Source organism: Myotis myotis, unplaced genomic scaffold (genome assembly GCF_014108235.1).
Source record: "Myotis myotis isolate mMyoMyo1 unplaced genomic scaffold, mMyoMyo1.p scaffold_m19_p_19, whole genome shotgun sequence".
NCBI classification, from domain to species: Eukaryota; Metazoa; Chordata; class Mammalia; order Chiroptera; family Vespertilionidae; genus Myotis; species Myotis myotis.
The window spans coordinates 26,345,492-26,363,958 of NW_023416323.1; the positions used below are offsets into that span (position 1 = coordinate 26,345,492).

General features: G+C 57.8%; 1 protein-coding gene across 4 annotated transcripts in view; it reads right to left on the reverse strand.

Annotated features, from left to right (window-relative positions):
- Positions 1 to 18,467, reverse strand: part of VAC14 (VAC14 component of PIKFYVE complex) — a 94,801-nt gene that overhangs the window by 17,059 nt on the left and 59,275 nt on the right. The gene's annotated exons all lie outside the window — the stretch shown is intronic.

Here is an 18,467-nt window from a genome sequence, read left to right on the forward strand (position 1 = left end):
GGTGGCCGGATGACTTCAGTGGTGGGATTCAGGGGTCTGGGGAACGGGCGGCTTCGCGCACCGGGGTTTCTGCCCAGTGTCTGGTTCTGGGCGAAGCACTTGCCATTTGCAAGGAGGGGCCTCAGCAGGGGTCTGATTTACAGATGTGGTCCAGCTGTGTGTCCCACTGGAGGCTGCACCTTCTAGCCCACACAGAACCCCCGAGTATGGCTGGATGGAGCTCAGATGGCGGAGGCTGTGGGACACCAGGAGACAAGCAGGGAAGACCCAGGCACTCGGCTGAGGGGTGCTGGGCCCTGGAGGAAAAGGCAGTGGTGGGAGGACCAGGCGGGGTGAAGACAGCGGGGGAGGCGGTGTGAGCGGGGTCTCAAACCCTTGGTAGGAAAGCCCACAGCTTCTGAGTGTGTCATCTGTTGAACACCCAGAGCAAATGAAGACAGAAAGACGGGCCACTACAGGAAATCCCATTGTCTTCATGACAATCCACTCTAAGAAAGGCCAGCACGTGCCAAGCCCCGAGAGCGGCCGGCTCCTGCCTTCTCCGGTCACAGGGATTTCCTTCCAGCTGTGTCACGGCCTCTTGCCCAACAATGGCACACAGAACAGACACTCGCGAGCACTTCTACACGAGGCACGTCGCATCCCTCAAATCCGCTTACACGGCCAGGTCCCCTTTTAACGGAGAATGAGAGTGAAGCACCTCAGGGCCATGCCAAGGTCCCGGCCGGCCCCGTCCTGGCACCAAGCTCTCAGCTGCTGCCTCACCATGCACCGGCTCGCAGGCGCCAGGGCCCACGGCATAGGGGCTGGGGCGTGCTGTTTCTGGAAGGCAGGTGATTTCGGGGCACCGTGGCTAGATATCACTGGGCCTTCTGATGGACTGGAACCTGAGTTCTTCCAGAACCTTCTTGTGGCTCCAAGGCAGCTTATCTGCAAACCAGCTCCTTCTCCCTCATCCTCTCCCTGGAGCTACCTCTGTGGGTGGCAGGCACTGACCACAACTGGCCGGCACACAGCTGGCCTGTGCCCACACTTAGCTCTGCCCTGCTGGGGTGCTGTTCTTTTGCCAAGGGGTTAGGTGGGAGGCAGAGCCTGGGAACTGCGTCCACAGCTCTGCAGCCAGAACCCAAACTCAGACCCCGGGGTTGGGAACAGGACATCTATGGGGTGACTAGCAGCAGGTTCCCAGAAACCTCTGCCAGGAGACGCCACTCCGAAGTTTGGGTCCTGGGGAGGGGTAGGTGGAGGGGGGTGATTTCAGTTCTACGGCTCGGAACCCAGGCCTGTACTGCGAGGGACACAGCATCTCTGAGCCCCGATGTCTGCTGTCCTCTAGGTTGACTGTTAGAGAGAGAAGCACGAATGGAACCTTTGTCCCCTTTGGACCCTCTGTGCTCCTGCCTTCCAAGCAGGATTTGCTCCGAAGGCTGTATCGTCCCCCCACTGGTGGCCCTGCCCGTGAAGAGGCCGCAAATACACAATCAATGTGGCAAACTGCTTCCTGGCCCCACACCTGCCTGCCCAGCCATGCCCCTGCCCCTGCCAACTCCAGCCAGGCTTACGAGGCTCACGGAGGTTGTGTGCTCATGGGACTGAAGCCATGGACGGGTCCAAGGCCACACACAGGGTCATAGGCCCTGACTCGGTCTGTTCAAAGGAAGGGAAAAGAGATAAACTCTCAGGCCAGACCTGTGCCTGCCCAGGGCTCCTTATCGCCACTCTCACCTTATCGCCAGCAGGAGCGGGCCTGGGTTTGTCTCCCTAGCCCTGGGGAAGGAGGCCCCAGCCTGTGGCTTATGCCGCTCCTGCCATTCTGGTTACATTTTTGGCTTCCACAGAAAAGAAGAGTCTCTGATTAGGGAGCTAGATCGAGCTTTTCTGGCCTTCACATCTTCAGTGTGGGGGTTTTATAGAACCTTGCGAACGGAGACTTTCTGTAGCTCTTTACAAGTGCCCACTTAAAGGGCACTGAGATAAACATCAGGAAACAACGGAAGAGAAACAATAATACGGCTGCTGGTAACAAAGAGCAAATACCAGGGCGGCCTCACTGCCGGGTCTCTGGGAAAGTGGTGGAAAGATCAGGGAGAAAGGGCTGGGAGGTGGAGGGGCCACAGACAGCATGGAGGGGACGCCTTCCTTCTCCCAGGCCACATGGAGGGGTTCCTCTTATTCGTACCCCCACCGCCCCCTCCAGGAGGCTGGAAAAGCCCTCTCGCGATCAGTCGTTTTCGGGGAATTTTAAGATGCGTGAAATGGGCTTTCAACCTCATGTTCCTTTCCAGCCCAGGCAATCTTCACCGGATTAAATGCACGAGAATGAGGACGGGCCCGTGGAAGTCCCTCTGGGGGAAGGGTCCAGGAGGTGTCTGAGGAGTCCCGGTCCCGTTATAGATGAGCGCGCCCCCCCCCGCCCCCCGCCCTGCAGAGCTGTGCCAGGAGAGGGGCCTGCTGGGGACCAGCCATCCTGCCTGTCTCCCAGCATCACGTGGCCACTGCCCACCCAGCAGAGACCAGGCCACCACACAGAGGTGGGCGATGGATGCAGCGGCCTCGAGCCACTCTGCTTTGACGCAAACGTGTCAGGATCCCGAGGGAGGGGCGCGCTGTGGAAAGACGCGAGGGAGTGAAAACAAAGCCAGAACAATTCTGGGTCTAGAATCCTGGAAAACCCACAACCACAACCAAAGCCAAACGGAGTTGTATATTTATAAACGCAAAGACAAAGTTTGGGGAGGAAGGAAATACATGAAACTGAGAACAGAGGTTACTTTTTGGGAGGAAGTGGTGGTTCAGGGTCTTTTACATCTTATGCCATATTCTCCTGCATCATTTGTTTTTTAAAAAAATCTTACATGGTTTAAGTTTTTTCAAAACAATAAATATGTTTTTTAAAAAAATTTAGAATCCTCTACATTGTGGGATGCTCTTGGACTCCCGCTGGAGCTCTCAGGGCAGGGAGCCGGGAGCAGGACTCAGGTGGCACCTCCCCGGAGGGTGGCAGAGCCTCCCTCTCCCTCTGGGGGTGGGGCCTGCTGCCGATTTGCAGATTTCACAATGGAAACTTGCATTTTACAAATGAGAGGATCAACAGCCGGGAAATTGTATTTTTAGCTACCGTGGCTCTTTGCTTCAAAGGCGTGGGTTTCTTCTGAAACCAGGCAAACCTCCTACAAAGTCTGCCGTTTGCGAGGAGCGATTAGCATAGCACAAGCAGGAGGGGAGGCCTGGCTCCACTCCCTGCGCAGGGAGGCTTTCTCCAGAAGCGGGATGGAGGCGGGAGAGGAGTCTCTCAGTGAAGGGCCTGGGTGCTGGGGGTGCGCTGGGGCCACACGAGGTGAGAGCTGAGTCTATAGGCCATCAAAGCAGTGCACAGCCGCCACCCTCTAAGCTGCTATTTAAGCCACTTTGCCTCCTGCAACCACCTTCTCCTCACGTTCAGGACAGAGGGTCCTGGGGCTGCCCTCCTGAGGGGACGGGCAGAGCCACGGCCAGGCTGAGGGAGAGGGTGGGCTGGGAGGCAGCGGGCAGGGACTGGCACAGCAGGACTCGGATGATGAAGTCTCAGGGAGGCAGCCTCCCCCTGGTGAGGCTGGAGCAGAGGCGGCACAACCGTGGCACGCGGACGCTGCGGCTGGGTGCCGCCCTCCGTCCTCCCCTGCCCCTCGGGCACTCACGCCTGTCCGGGTGGATCCATCCCGCCTTCCTTTCTGGCCTCTCCTCTCAGGGCCCGGCTCCCCCGCTCTCCCTGCCACTGCACTTGGCCTGTGGGCATGTAGCTTTTTCTTTTTAAATACATCTTTATTGATTTCAGAGAGGAAGGGAGAGGGAAAGAGAGATAGAAACATCAATGATGAGAGAGAATCATTGATTGGCTGCCTCCTGCACATCCCCCACTGGGGATAAAGCCCGAAACCCAGGCATGTGCCCTTGGCTGGAATCGAACCTGGGACCCCTCAGTCCGCAGGCCAACGCTCTATCCACTGAGCCAAACCAGCTAGGGATATATCTTTGATGCAGTCTCTTCTCTCCTAGAAACCCTTTAGCTGGCTCGGGAAGACCTAACATGTGAAAAGAAGCTTGAACTTTTCTCCAAACACCACAGAAATGAAATGAAAGCGGCAACCTTCCAAGAGCTGTAATTGCAGATACTCCTCTCGGGAGCTGGGCTGGAGACAGATCTCAGCGGGCAGCTGCTCTATCACACCAGGCCCCAGCCCCAGCCTGGGAGAGCGTGACCTTGGGCTGCGGGGGTGGGGCTGGGAGAGAAAGTGGAGGGGTTGCTATTTCAGGCCTGGCTGGCAGGAGCAGGAGCAGGAGCAGAGGGACAGGAGGGGCGGAGAGAGAAGCAGCAGCCTCGGCTCCCGGCCCCGCCCTCAGGGTACCGCAGGCAGTAGGATCACACGTCTTCCTGTGGAGGGTCAGGGGACCGGGAAATCCTCACAGATGGGGTGCACAGCTGAAGATCTGAGAAACCAATTACCCTGCTACTGGGGGGCCGGGAGACGCTGGAGGAACTGGACTGGGGGCGGCCACTCAGGCTTCAAGTGCAGGAAGGAAGTGAGGTAACTCCAGGAACTGCCAACTGTCGGCCAGGGGAGGACAGGGGCGGGGGGGCAGGGCAGGTCTCCTCCAGGAAAGGGGCTGAGGTCTGTCAGGAGGGAGGGGCTTAGCAGACAGGAGGAAGGAAAGGCTGACTCCCGGAGCAATGGACTGAGACAGCGTCAGCTGAATTCAGGGCACCTGGAATGAACTGGCCAAACGCAGGTCCCCAAAAAGCCAAACAAGTCAGGATGGGGATGTCTGGGCTGGAGGAGGTTTTAAACTTAGTCCAGGTTATGTGCTCACACCGATGGTTCCAGCAGCACTGAAACTTCTGGAACGACGTAGCAGCCAGACCCCTGTCCAGCAGGCTTCCCCAGCCACTCCTTCACCAGCCTCTGGTGTTTTAGGCTAAGAGCGGGGAGGAGCCGAAGGCATGGCAAATAAGCGAGACCCCCACACCCCACCCTGGGCCCCCTTCCCTTCTGTCCCTAGAAGTGCCGGGAGGACGGCAGCATTGAACTCGCCCCCACCCCCCTCAGGTGAGGCCTCGCACAGACGCCCAGGTCCCTCATGGCCGGGGAGGTGGGAGCTCAGTGCCAAGGTGGCCCATGCGAGCAGTTCCTTCCGACTGCGCGGCCACAGCAGGTGGAGTTGGTTTTTGAACCTGTTCAGGCACGTTAGTGGGTCACTGGGCTCCTTAGGGCTGCTTGCGAGGCGGCCAGGGACCTGGCCCCAGTGCCCTGGGTGCTGGCCTGGCCTATGGGCTTCTGAGCAGACTGCGCAGGAGTCAGAACACCTGTTCTCCCTCCCCTCCCCTCCCCACCCCATCCCACCCCACTCCACCCCAGCTAGTTCCTACTCATCTTTCATGGCGCGGCTTAAACAGCCTCTTCCCAGAGCTTTCCTGGGCCTCTTCATCGGGGCTGGGCCCTCCCCCATCCCATCTGCTCCCCAGAGCAGCATCACGCTTCCATGGCCCTGCCTTGTGACTCTCCCCGGGAGGGCAGGGACTAGCTCTGCCCACTGCGGTGTCCCTGCCGGTGGGCACAGGGCAGGTCTGCTCAATGACAAATGGCACTTCCTGGCCCTCCCCAGGCCAGCACAGCAGCCGCCCCTTCCTCTTAGCCACCTTCACAGGGTGGGGGCCGAGCCCTTGCTCCCGGCCGCTCCTTCTGGGAGACACGGACTCTCTGGCCTGACAGTTGTGGCCTCATTTCCAGGGCTATAGCCAGGCTCCTTATTTTTACCCACTGGCATTTTTCATCCCTATGCCTGGCGGGTGGAGAGGGGTTGGGGGGAGGGGTGTGGACAAGTGGAGATGAGCGCCGTGGGCTGGAGGAGCTAGGCGGCCTGAAGGGAATGTGCCAAGAGGGAGGGGATGGGGTGAGGAGGGCCAAATTAGTAAAAAATACTAATTTAAAGAGGAAGAAAAAACCCAAACCCCACCCCCTTGATTTGCCTCAGTAAGCATTTCAACAAGGTCACAAATGCACTGGCTCTATAGATTTTTTCTGGCTCCGAACCACATTTCGGGCAGCCTTTAAAAGCCAATTCTTGGCGTGGCTTCGGCTGAGCCCGAGGAGAGGGAAACTAGGGCACGTCTCTGCTCCGAGAAACACGGGATCTGGGTCACCGCTGAGGCCGTGGGCACCCGCCTTCGCCAGGCTGAGCCTGAGCCCCCTGCCCCCCATTTCCTCCAGAGCACAAATCCCAACACTGGGATGCACATTTCTGCTCACTGGTCACCTGTCTGCCTGTCACTAGATTGCCACCTTGTAAAGGCAGGCACCAGCTTTGGGTCCGTGCGTGCCCAGGGCCGCCTGCTCCAGGAAGAGTCACAGAAGGACCCTGCGGGACCGACTCTGCCCTCTGGAATGCTCCGTCACACCTGAGTGCTGTCTGCCACCGCGCCAGGGTCTGCCTCGCACACAGGCCGCGCGTGGTGAGCAGTTCCTGAGAAATCAGAGCCCCGGTGTCCTCCTTGTGGGACAGAACTCAGCTGACTCGTAAGGTCCCTTCTGGCCCTTGGAACGGAGCCTAAAATGCAGACTGAGGCTCTCCTGGTCTCCAACCACTGCCCGGCTCTGAGCAGCCGTGTCTAACCCCCAGCTCCACACCTGACCACATGGCAGAAAACTCTAGTCTGGCATCTGGCAAGGTGCCATGCTGCCATGTTCCCGTCAGGAAGGGATGCCCCCACGCCCCACCCTCATGGCGGTTTCTGGGAAGGTCTAGGCTCCCTCACACAGCCCCCTGCCCCCGCCTTCACGGAGGGATGAGGATGTGGCTGCTGGAGGGTGGTGGGGTGTCACTCCTTCTGCCGCCGCCGCAGGGGCCCTTGAACCGAGACCATTACGTGGACACTGGCTCGGTCTTCCTCCCAGCGTCCACGGCCTGGATTCTGGCTGCAGGGCCGTGTTTCCCACGAACAACTGCTCCTCCTGCTGTACCTGAGGGCGGGCACATGACCTGTCCTGGGCCATCAGGCACGGCGTGCTCTGGCCACAGGGACGGGCCCACCGGACCCCCGCCGGGTCTGCTGCTGGGGCTGGGTGCTGAGTGACAGGAGTGGCGCGAGCTGCTGGAGTCCCTCCTGCCACCGGGTGGGTGGACGGCCTGCCCAGGATGGGCTGGCAGAGGAGGAAGAGCCAGCTGTGGAGGTGAGGGGGGAGACCGAGTCCTGAGGGCTCTCGCTGCACACGTTTAGTTTTTAATGAGCCGTCCTGCCCCTGATGGAACACCGCCTTTATTTTTTTTCAACATAAGGGTGAGAAGTGTTTTTTGGTCACATGCCATCAGGAGCCCTGACTGGGCAGCTCTGAGCAGGGCTGGGGGAGGGGGAGGGGCAGGGAAGACACCTGGGGTCAAGTCTCAGCTTGCTCAGCGGCTCCCTGTCTTACCAATCTCGAGAAAACAAGAGAAAGTGCAGTCAAGCCCAACATCTGCTTCTCAGGAGCCGAGCCTGAGGCTGCCTCAGGGGGAGCGAGGGCTGGAAAGGGGAGAAGGGAGCCAGGCCACCCTGCCCCCGGGCCTCCCCTCTCTGGACACTGGGGAGAGGGTGGATGCTACTCATCACGAGGCCATCACAGCTGCTGCTGGTGCTCATGCAGTGACCAGGCCCAGGCCCTTCCAAGCACGTTTGCTAGTCATTTAACCTCCCGAGGACGAGCGGAGATCGTGACGGTCACACCAGAGAACTGCTCAGGACGGCAGCCGCACGGCGGCCCCCGTGGCCCACTGCTCAGCATCTCTTCCCCTTTCTCCCGAGACCGCGGCCCCTTTGCTCAGAGAGCTGTTGCTCCCCACTCCTCGCGGGCTTCCCTTGGGGCTGCTGCGGCTCTGTGTGAGCCAATCAGAGCATCACCTGCAGAGACGTGATGGTCATGTGATGCGGTGGCCATGCCTCTGCCACTTGAAGAAACTAAAACAACAAGGCTGACCTCAAACCAGGGTCAAGAAGAGAGACGGCGCCACAGAGAAACCCCCAGGTCCTGGGTCTTGCTGCCCTTGGCCTTGGTTTGGCTGCATAGGCCAGTGAAGGCCCCTTGTTCATTTTGGCGACTTTGACTTGGGTTCCTGCCTCCTGCCACACAAGAGTGCTGGCCAACATAGATGACTGGTTCCCGGCTCCAGCGCCCCTGGGATTCAGCCGCTGGGGGGGAGGGAAGCTAGGAGTCTTTGTTTTAACCAAGCATAAGCAGCCTGAGCTAGGTGACCTCCAAGACCCTGTCCAGAGCTGAGAGTAATGATGCTGGGTTTAGTGGATTATACTCAGTGTCAGCTCACTGGGAGGCTTAACAAATACCAACCAGAATCAGGCAGGTTTATGGTTAGCTCTCATGAGCTCCTTCTAATCCCCTGGAAAAGCACCACAAAACAAAAAGTGCTAGCTGTACGGAAAAACTGGTCACCTGGGCTCCGTTAAAAATAAAGAACTCCTAGTCATCAAAATACACCATGTAGGGAGCACTCAGGAGTAGAAGATAATTACAGTATATGCATCTGAGAGAGACGCCAATCCAGAATACAGAAAGAACCTCCACAAATCAGTGAGAAAAACAATGAAAGCCCAGTGGGAAATGACCTGAACAGGCTTATCACAAAAGCGGATATCCCAACGGCCAACCAGCAACGAGAAGTTCTCCAGCTTCCTTGGTCTTCAGGGAAATACAAATTTAAACCACCAGGTGATACCAGCATCTAACGGAATGGCCCAAACCAAAGCCCGACGACACGAGGGTTGGTGAGGACGTGAGCACCTGGACGCACACACTCCGGTGGGAGTGGGAATTGGTGCAGCAACTAAAGTGTGTGGGCCTGATCCAGCAATTTCGAGGTCTACATCCAAGGGAAATGTATGCATGTGTTCACCAAAAGACATTCATAACAGCGCCGAACTGAAAACAACCCAAATGCCCATGGATAGCATAATGGGTAAATGAACCACGGTGTTTCCATAAGCGGGGTACTCTACAGAAATGTGAACTACTGTTACATGTGACACAAATGAATCTCACAAACAAGGTGGGTCAAAAGAAGCCAGACTTTGTAAGAGGGTACAAATCGTATGATTCCGTTTATATAAAGTTCAAAACCAGGTAAAATGAACCTAGCAGTCAGGACAGTGGTTCCTTTGGGGAGGAGGGCAGGGCAGTAACTGGAGGAGACATGGAAGGGACCCTCTGGATGCTCCACTTCTTTTGTTGTTGTTGTTGTTAATCCTCACCCAAGGATATTTTCCCCATTGATTTTTAGAGAGAGTGGAAGGGAGGTAGGAAGGTGGAGAGGGAGAGGGAGAGGAACATCAATGCGAGAGAGACATCGACTGGTTGCTTCCTGCACATGCCCTAATCGGGCTACAGCCCAGGTATATGCAGCCCAGGTATATGCCCTTGACTGGGAATAGGACCAGAGACCGTTTGGTGCACTGGCCCATGCTCTAACCACTGAGCTACTTCTTTATCTGAGTGCTCCTTACATGGGTGCAGCCAATTAGCAAAAACTGAGTAGCCACTAAATGGCTACCGAGCTGCAGTGCACGGTACTGACCGATTTATACACCTGTAAACAGTATGCTCTTCAGTGAAAACTTACATTAACAAAGCATCACAGGCATTGAGGCAGGGAGGGAAGCAAGGCTGCCACCTTGCCTTGATCAGGTAAAGGAAAGACAGATCTGGGCACGGAAGCAAAAAGTGTTCCGTGTTAAGAAAGAGAGGGCTTTACCAGAGAGACGGCAAAACTGAGCAGGGAACAAGCCTGAACGCCTGGGACACAGCAGATCTTCTGAGCCTGTTCCCTGAAGCAACACGAAGGGCTGGGGGTCCTGTCTGCACGGGAAGGGCCAGATACGCAGGCGGCAAGGCGGGGCGGAGCCGCGGGCCCATCCAGGGCCACTGGTTTACCGATGACAAGGCTGAGGGCGTAATGGAGACACGATCAGGCTACAGAAGACACTCTCTGGGGGAACAAGGAGGCTCAGAGGGCCCCGAGCTCGGGGAAAATGGTCGTGTGTGACGGCTGCAGCTGGGACACGAGACTGGAGGACATGCTGGGGGCGGGGCATGGGGCGCCCTTTCTGAAGAAGCGCAGAAAGAGATGTAAAGCTTAGGGCTTAGGAAAGAGTGGGAGGTGACGCGCGGTGGAGGACTAGGGGAAACGAGAGACTGGCGTGCCCCTGAGGTCCCTCTCAGCTCAGCTTCAGAGATGGCCAACATGGGTTGCTGTGAGCGACTGATAAACCAGAGGGAGAAACAAATAATCTGGGGGAAGGAGGGGGTGAGACATGTCCTCTTGAGCAAGAGTCAAATTGGAGATTTAGACCAAGAAAGGCATTCACTGTCCAAGTGCCAGGCAGTTCCAAGGAGACTGAGTCATCTAATTTCAGACCGGAAGTAGGCCAGGCTAATGGACCACAGGAGCCTGGAGGGCTGGGGGCCTAGAAGGAAGACGGGGAAGGACACAGATTTACTCAGCCTTTCCCTTCTGCCTGAGAGGTGGCAGCCAGCAGGATGAGCCCTGGAGGAGGAGGAGGAGGAGGAGGAGGAGCAGGAGGAGGAGGAGGAGGAGGAGGTCGTCACACCAGCACGGTGTGTGGGGGTTTCCTGCGGTGAACGATGCTGGGTGAAAGGGAGATGCCATGAGAGAGCCCAGCTTCTTCCCGATGAGGGCTGAGGAAAGCAAAGTCCAGACTGGAAACTGGGTGGTTTTCCCAAATGGTTTCCACCACCACTGTCTGGAAGACAAGCAGGATCCCGGCTCCGGGTCTCTGGCTGGTGACGCCGCCCCCCTCCGCGTGAGGGAGTGGGCGCAGATGCTCTGGCACCGCAGCGGAATTAAACAGAGCTCTCCTGGAGCTGAAGCTGCAAAGCTCTAAAGCAGTGGTTCTCAACCTTCTGGCCCTTTAAATACAGTTCCTCATGTTGTGACCCCACCATAAAATTATTTTCGTTGCTACTTCATAACTGTAATGTTGCTACTGTTATGAATCGTAATGTAAATATCTGATATGCAGGATGGTCTTAGGCGACCCCTGTGAAAGGGTCGTTTGACCGTCAAAGGGGTCGCGACCCACAGGTTGAGAACCGCTGCAGAAAGTCCCATCACTCCCTTCAGAGCCCGAGAGACGTCCAGTGGTGCAGGGTGCCCCAGGCCAGGGTCCTCCCAGGCGCAACCATTTGCTGAGCCAGATCTCTCCTGTGTGGAAGGGGCAGCGGGGCTGGGCGCCTTTCACAAACTGCACATGACAGGCCCGTGTGGATTTTTCTGAAGGCAGAGCGTGCATGCGTGCGTGTGCGTGTGTGCATGCGTGTGTGAGTGTGTGTGATCTTTGGGGCCACCTGCTAAAAGAAACCACCTGTGGGAGAACACAGGGCCCTCAGGCTGCCCGAGGACACTAAGCTGAGGTGTCCAGGGTGAGAGCACCTGCAGTGAATGAACAGGACACTCTCTGTAGCTGCTGCTCCGGAGGAGTTGAAAGCTCGCTGAAAACTAAGGGCGCCCTGTGCCTGTCCTGGCTCAGATGCAGCCCCTCCCCACAGGCAGGAGGTGGAAATGACTTCTAGGGGCTGATTCCAATCCTATCACCTGTCACGATGCTACAGAACAATACTCATCAGCTGCTGCTAAGTATCCAAGCTAACTTACCAAGGTCAAAGCTGTTCGATTCCTGGCATCCTTAGGTAAAGTAGACAAATCCAGAGGACTGCAGAGTCTACCCAGAAACTTGACCCCTCAAACTTCAGAAAGAAATTAATTACCAAGTCCTTAGCCCCTGGCAACAGTTCCTGACAATCACGCCCCAGGCCCTGCGGCTGCCCCTGCTGCCTGAGCCATGGGCTGGGAGCTGATGCTTTTTGTTGTTGTTAATCCTCACCTGAGGATATTTTTCCATTGACTTTCAGAGAGAGTGCAAGGGAGGGGGAGAGACAGAGAAGAGAGAAACATCGATGTGAGAGAGACACATCGATTGGTTGCCTCCCGCACGCACCCCGACCAGGGCTGGGATGGAGTCTGCAACCGAGGTACGTGTCCTTGACTGGAATTGAACCCTCGGCCCTTCAGTCTGCGGACCAATGCTCAACCTCTGAGCCAAACCGGCTAGGACGAGCTGATGTCTTTTAAACCAAGGGCCCAGCAGGTCCCGGCACCCATGTGATGAGGAGTCCAAAAGGCATGATTGGGCGGTGGGCAAGGAATGGTTCCTGAGTCCTTACCCCACCAGGGGCTTCAGGATGCTGGGGCGAAGGACTGGCTCTGAGGGAGGAGGGTTGCTTGGGTCACATGCCTCCCCCAGCCAAGTTCACCCGTGACCTCTAACCTCCCACAAGCCCAGCTCGGAGCGAGTGGGCTCTTTGCCTCCTTCCACCTCCCCCATCACAGGGATCCAGGGGGACCCTTGAAATGTGGGGACACTGCCCTCTAAAGCTCCCAGGCTCCCAGAGCACAGTGTGCAGGGCTCCCTCTGGCTAGACTCCCCCCACCCTTTAACCCTAATTAATCCCAGCCTGGCCTAGCAAGGCTCAACACATGCTTCCATCCCAAAGGAAACGTCGCTTCCACAGGGAGGGCCAGTTGCAGGACAGTGGCTCCACAGGGACAGTGTGGTGGCTGCTTGGAGGAGGCAGAGCAAAGTCACGGGCTTGTCCCTAGCCCTCCCTGCCACCCCTAGGTCACAGGCATGAGGCGCTGGGAAGCTGGCACTTCGCCATGGATTAGGGACAGTGGAAATAGAGTGGGGAGGGCTCCCTGAATTTTGCCCTTCACAAGGACATCTTTCTGTTTTTGAGGCAATTCTCTTTCTCTGGCGTGTCCGATCGTGCCTGCCATTCATTCCCTCAGCGCTGTCCCAGGTCAGAGCCAAGAGCTGGTTGTACAAGGCAGCTTCTGCACCTGAGCCGGTTTGGCTCAGTGGATAGAGTGTCAGCCTGTGCACTGAAGGGTCCTGGGTTCGACTCGAGTCAAGGGCACATACCTCGGTTGCAGGCTCCTACCCGGCCTGGGCCCTGGTCAGGGCTCGTGCAGGAGGCAACCAATCGATGTGTTTCACATCATTATTTCTGTCTTTCCCTCTCTCTTCCACTCTCTCTAGAAATCAATGAAAAATATCCTTGGGTGAGGATTACAAAAACCCCACACCTAACAAAGTAGCTTTTGCCACACACTCCCTTTGATGTCCTGCATCTCAACAAAAGCACCCCAGCCCTGGCCCCGGGGAGGGGGACGACTGTGGAAAGCTCCCGAAGTGTCACACAAGGAGCTGGGCCGACGAGCTTAACGCCAAGACCTTCGAGAAGCTCCTGAGAGGGACGCAGGCCACTCCTTGGGAGAACTCCCCCAGACTGTGCAATGTCCGCCTCCTCCCGCAGCTGGGGGCCAAGAACACAACCACGACTGATCACAGATCGCAGCCCGCCTCTTCCCGGGCAGGTGGGCCACGGCCTCTGCCAGCAGACAGACTTAGGTTGGCGCATGTCTGTCACAGCAACTTATTTCAGTTCTGAGTTATAAGAGGAAGAGGTCCAAGTGGGACCTCTTAGAAGCCCTCTGATGCAGGCCAAGGCCGGAGGCAAAGCCTGCTTTTCTGATGCCACTTCACTGTGACTCATCCTCTATTAGCTTCGGCACATGGGCTCTGGGGGCCTGGCCAATGCCCCTGGGGCAGCTAAGGTGGCACCTATAAAGGCCGACAGAGTCAAGGTGCAGACAGAGGCCGCAGAGAGCGAGGAGAGTCAGGCAGACCAGCGGGTGTGGGCTGCCCCAGCCACAGGGGCCATTTGGCCCCAGCCAAGGGCTTGTCTCCCAGGCGGAACGCACAAGGATAGCAAAGTGGAATTTCCCAATCAGCATGAAAGGGCTTCTTCTCTCGAGGCCCTCCCCCAGCCCCTGCAACGAAAAACAAGGCCAGTTTCCAGTGGCTTCCTAGGCCTTGGCTCCCCTGCCCCACCACCCACCTCAGCGGCCAATCAATTCCCTACTCCAGGCCCGACACAGGCTCTTATGTAAACCCGGGGGAGGGAGTGGGGGGCCTGGTCTCGCGGAAGGGGCCTCGTGACTGCCCCCACCTCCGTGGGCCCCCAGCCCGTGCTCTCTGAACACCCGCCCCGCTCAGAGGCACCGCTTTCCTGGGGAGGGTGCTTGGGACCTCACCCACCATCAACTGGGCTGGCTGGGGTCGGAGCCTTCGCGTTCACAGCAGAGTCGCTGGTTAAAAAGAAAGCATTCTCCGGCCAGTCCCCTTGCCAGGCGGCAGGGAGGAAGAGGAGGGGGAGAGGCTCAGCTGATTAAGGCAGAGGACGGCTGGCCAGAGGGCCGTCTTGGCCGGCAGAGTGGGGCGTCCTCACCCCGCTCCCTTCCCAGCACACAGCAGGCCTTGTAAGGACCCAGCTGTAGGATTACGCTGGAGTTCATATGCCAGTTTATCAAAGAGGCTGCGTTTTCTCCCTCCTCGCCTTTTCTCCTCGGCATAAGTGACCAGTTCATGGGAAAACAAGGCCCGCGCTTGTCCTGCCTGCACTGGCACGGAGGGTGGGAAGAGGCTGGAAGAGGGAAGTAAATGTACACCCACCCGGGCAGAGTTGTTTTAAGGGGCTGGGCCGCGGTGGGTGCCCTGGGTGCTGGGGCAGCAGGCCCGGTGCGCCAGAGCCAGCTGTTGGCACAGAAGGTTCAACTATTTCACCCTCTCAAGTCTGGTTTCCCCTCCCCACAGCCCACCGTGGGAGGCGAGGCCACATCGCCAGGCGGAACAACAGCTCCCCTTTACCGAGCTGTGTGGAGAGCTGTAACACGCACGGTCTTACGTAACCCTCTCCGCAAACGACAGGCAGCACCACCGTCTTCGTCTTACAGGCAAAGCAAGCCAGCCCTGGACACAGGTCGCGCCGTTAAAAACTGGAGGACCCGGGTTTCGAACCCGTCAGCTTCACTCCAGAAGCTCCCTCCTGCCCTGAGTGCCTGTGGGAGGCCCAGTGGCTGCACGACTGTGGAGGGTGTGGGTGTGGGCAGGGCTGGGGGTGTCCGGCACCAGCCCCCTCTCAGCACCCTCTAACCCTGTCCTGTCTTCCCTCCATGTGTGGACTTGCGAGCAGTTCCCACAAAGTCTGGCTGAGATGAGGTTTTGAGCCACTGGCTTCCCCAAACTCAACAGGCGTATACACTGTTATGTCCACCAGAAACAAGGCCATCTGGATCCAGAGAAGATGTCCAACCGACCCAGGCTGGAGTTCGGGGCCCCATTCCCAACCCCCTCGGAGGTGCAGCCTGGGAAAGCTGAGGGGAGAGGAAACGCTCTGGGTCCCGAGGGAAGTCAGGCATCTTCCTCAGCGCCAGGACCCCCACCAGATGTCTGTCTCCAGATGCTTTGTGCTAGGCATGCAGCCGCTCCGGGACCTGGAGCTCACACTGCCACAGACGTGGTTTGCCAGAAGAATCTTCCCTTTCCTTTTCAACGATTGGTCTTGGGGGTTGAGAGGAGCAACTTACAGTTTCAGTAGCACCTGGAGGGTTTGATCATTTACTGTTTCTCAGCAGCCGCATGTACCATTATCACGCTCCTCCTTGGAGCCCTCAGCAGAACGTAAGGAAATGAGATGAGAAGCCTGCGGGCAGGCTGATGCTCCCGAGGGCCCATCCCAACAATCTCTGCCGAAGAGGAAAGCACCCCTTCAAGGCCGCCTCCACATCTGATGCTGTGCGGTGTGCGCCCTGACAGCCGGACTGGGGGCCTGGGCTGTGGCCTGGGCTGGCCGGCTGCGACCTGGCACGCTGGCTTAACAGGCAGCAGGTTCACAGAACTGGCGTGGCCCAGAAGGGCCAGGTGGCTGCTGGCCTTAACACAGACTGACAGGTGCTGGTGCTGCTTAGAGGAATAGCAGGCTGACAACTGAAGCAAAGGACTACAAGGGGTAACATGTGTGAGGGGCCAGCCTGGTTCTCAGTGTGAGTGCCAAGGGCTAGGAGGCCTCTGGGGCTGTGTGGGATGGGAGGGAGGCCAGGCTCTCACCCAGGAGGCCCCAGCACGGTCCCTGAGGGGTGTGAGCCCTAGAATGGCGAACGGTCACCATGCTGGCTATACTGAGTGCCCTGGACCGGGAGGGAGGAGCCCCTCAGGGCACGGGACTCGGCTCTCTCACAGAAGGGGCAAAGTGGCAGCTGCGGCGTTAGCAGAGCGCAGGGGTCTGCAGCCCAGCTCCGACCAAGCCGGAAGGGTACATGGCTTCCTCTCATTTCCCTTCTGCAAAATGAGGATTCCCACCAGCCCTGGATGCCTGGGAGACACTGCAAAGCGAGTGACGCCTCACTGTCCTAGAGGTGTAAATGGGAAGGTGGGCGGTGGCAGGGCCCCAGCTGCACTGCAGCTTGGTGCAGTCTGGGGGTGCTGCTCACTCCCCTGAGCTCCCGCTCCCCACTCCTGATGGGGCCTGCGAGGCGGAGAGGATGGAAGAACCCATTACAGCCTGTTCTCCAGGGAGGAGAGTAGCTATGCAGGCCTTTCCAAAGGCCTCTCCACCGGTTCCCGAAAGTCTTCCAGGCAAGGAGGGCTGGTCAGAGGGCTGGCACCTCTGCAGTTTGGAAAACCACATAGAGCAAACTGTCACTCATGTGAGGACAGGCCGTCATCTTCCTGGTGGGGGTCTCCTGTACCACATCTAACCTCACTTCAATCCCCGACTGACTGCCCAGCCTGAGGTGCTGCAAAGCCGTGGACATCTTCCTCCCTTGGCCAATGAGGACAAGAATCCATTTCTGTCCCTCTGAACCTTGGTTCTCATTCAGGGCAATTTTGCTCCCAGGAGACACTGGAAATGTTTGAAGCCATTTTTGATTGTCCCAGCGGGGTGGGCGCGATGCTGCTGGCAGCAGGTGGGTGGAGACCAGGGATGCTGCTCCACACCCTACACTGCAAGGACAGTCCCCGCCACAAAGAAGGACCGACCCCAAATGCCAATAGTGCGGTGACCCCCTCCCACCCCCACAGCCACCTGCTTGGAGGGCAGGGACTCTGCGGTCCTGCTCTTTGTCCTTCTGGTGAGGCAGGCCTGTGAGGCAGGCCTGTCCCTCCTTCGCCTCAATCCTTTGCCTGCTCTCCAGGTCGCTCACCGCTGAGCTCAGCCCTCGAGCGAGGGCCTGGTGCTCCCTCCCCCTGCCTCCCAGGAGACTCTCTTGGGGCCTCATCTCCCCGAAACTGCCTCCTGCCATCCCCCGTTCCTCTGCTTCTTCCTACCTCCTGGGCCCTCTTCTCAGCCTCCTTCCTGGCTTCTCCTTTCCCAAGCTGAACAGCGGAGCTCAGGCTCAGCTCAGCCCCTGCCCTTCCCTCTGCCTGTTACAGCGACTGTTCCCACTTCCTAAGAATGAAAACCCCACAAGCACACGAGGACAGAATGGTGCCTCACACAGAATCAGTCTCAGTCAATCTGTTGAATAAATGAATGAGGGAACGAATGGATGCCTATGCCATCAATTCCCAGATCTGTATCTCAGGCCCAGGCCCCGTTTTGAGAGGCAGGTACAGAAACTGCTTCTTCAACCTCTCCTTTGAAGTTCCCAAAGCAATTTACATGCAAATACAGGCCCCTCCTCCCTCCCTGCTCCTCCCCCAGGGCTCCCATCCCAGAAATTGCCACCCCACCCACTGCGGCACCCCAGGGTCCTGGGTGTCACTCCCCCTCCTCTCCCCTCATTCCTCCTGCAGTTAATCACCAAATCTTATACTTTCAAATCCCCTTGCTTCTTCCCCTCCGCCATCAGCTGCCACCATCTCTCACCTGGATGGCAGCCTCCCACACACCCCTTGCCTCTCCCCCCATCATCCCCCAGCAGCACAGTCATCGTTTAAACCAAAGAAATCTGGTCACACCATTTCCCTGCTCAAGCCCTTCCAGTGGCTCCCTGTGACCTTTGGGTAAGGCCCCCAATCCTTAGTGTGGCCCACAAGGCTGAGCTCCCCTGGCCCTTAACTCTGGTTTACGGCAAAATGAACGCACCAAGCTTCTCTCTGCCTTGAAGGCTCTTTACAGGCCAGAAGCTCCTTCAGCTCCCATCCCCACGATGGCCTCAGATGGCCTCAGAAGCCTCCCTGGCCCCAGGGGCCACATTAGTCTATCTGTCCCCCAGGCACCCTGGATGGCTTTAACACCCTCATCACCCCACAGGTTCTGATTTCACTGAAGGGGGAGGGCCAGCCATCGGCTTCTGTTTTAAGCCTCCTGGGTGACCTAACAGCCAGAGCTGAGAGCTGCTGCCACTCAGACTATTCCGGAGAAGTCTTCCCCCTGGAAGATCTAGATTTTATTGGTCTGAAGGTCACTCTTCTGGTAACCCTGCTCCTTGGAGCTGAGTAGGTGGCAAAAGGCCAGACCTGGCCATGTTACTGGTGATGACAGCTTGAGAGGCGTTGAGCGACTGGGGCTGGGGCCCAGGCACCG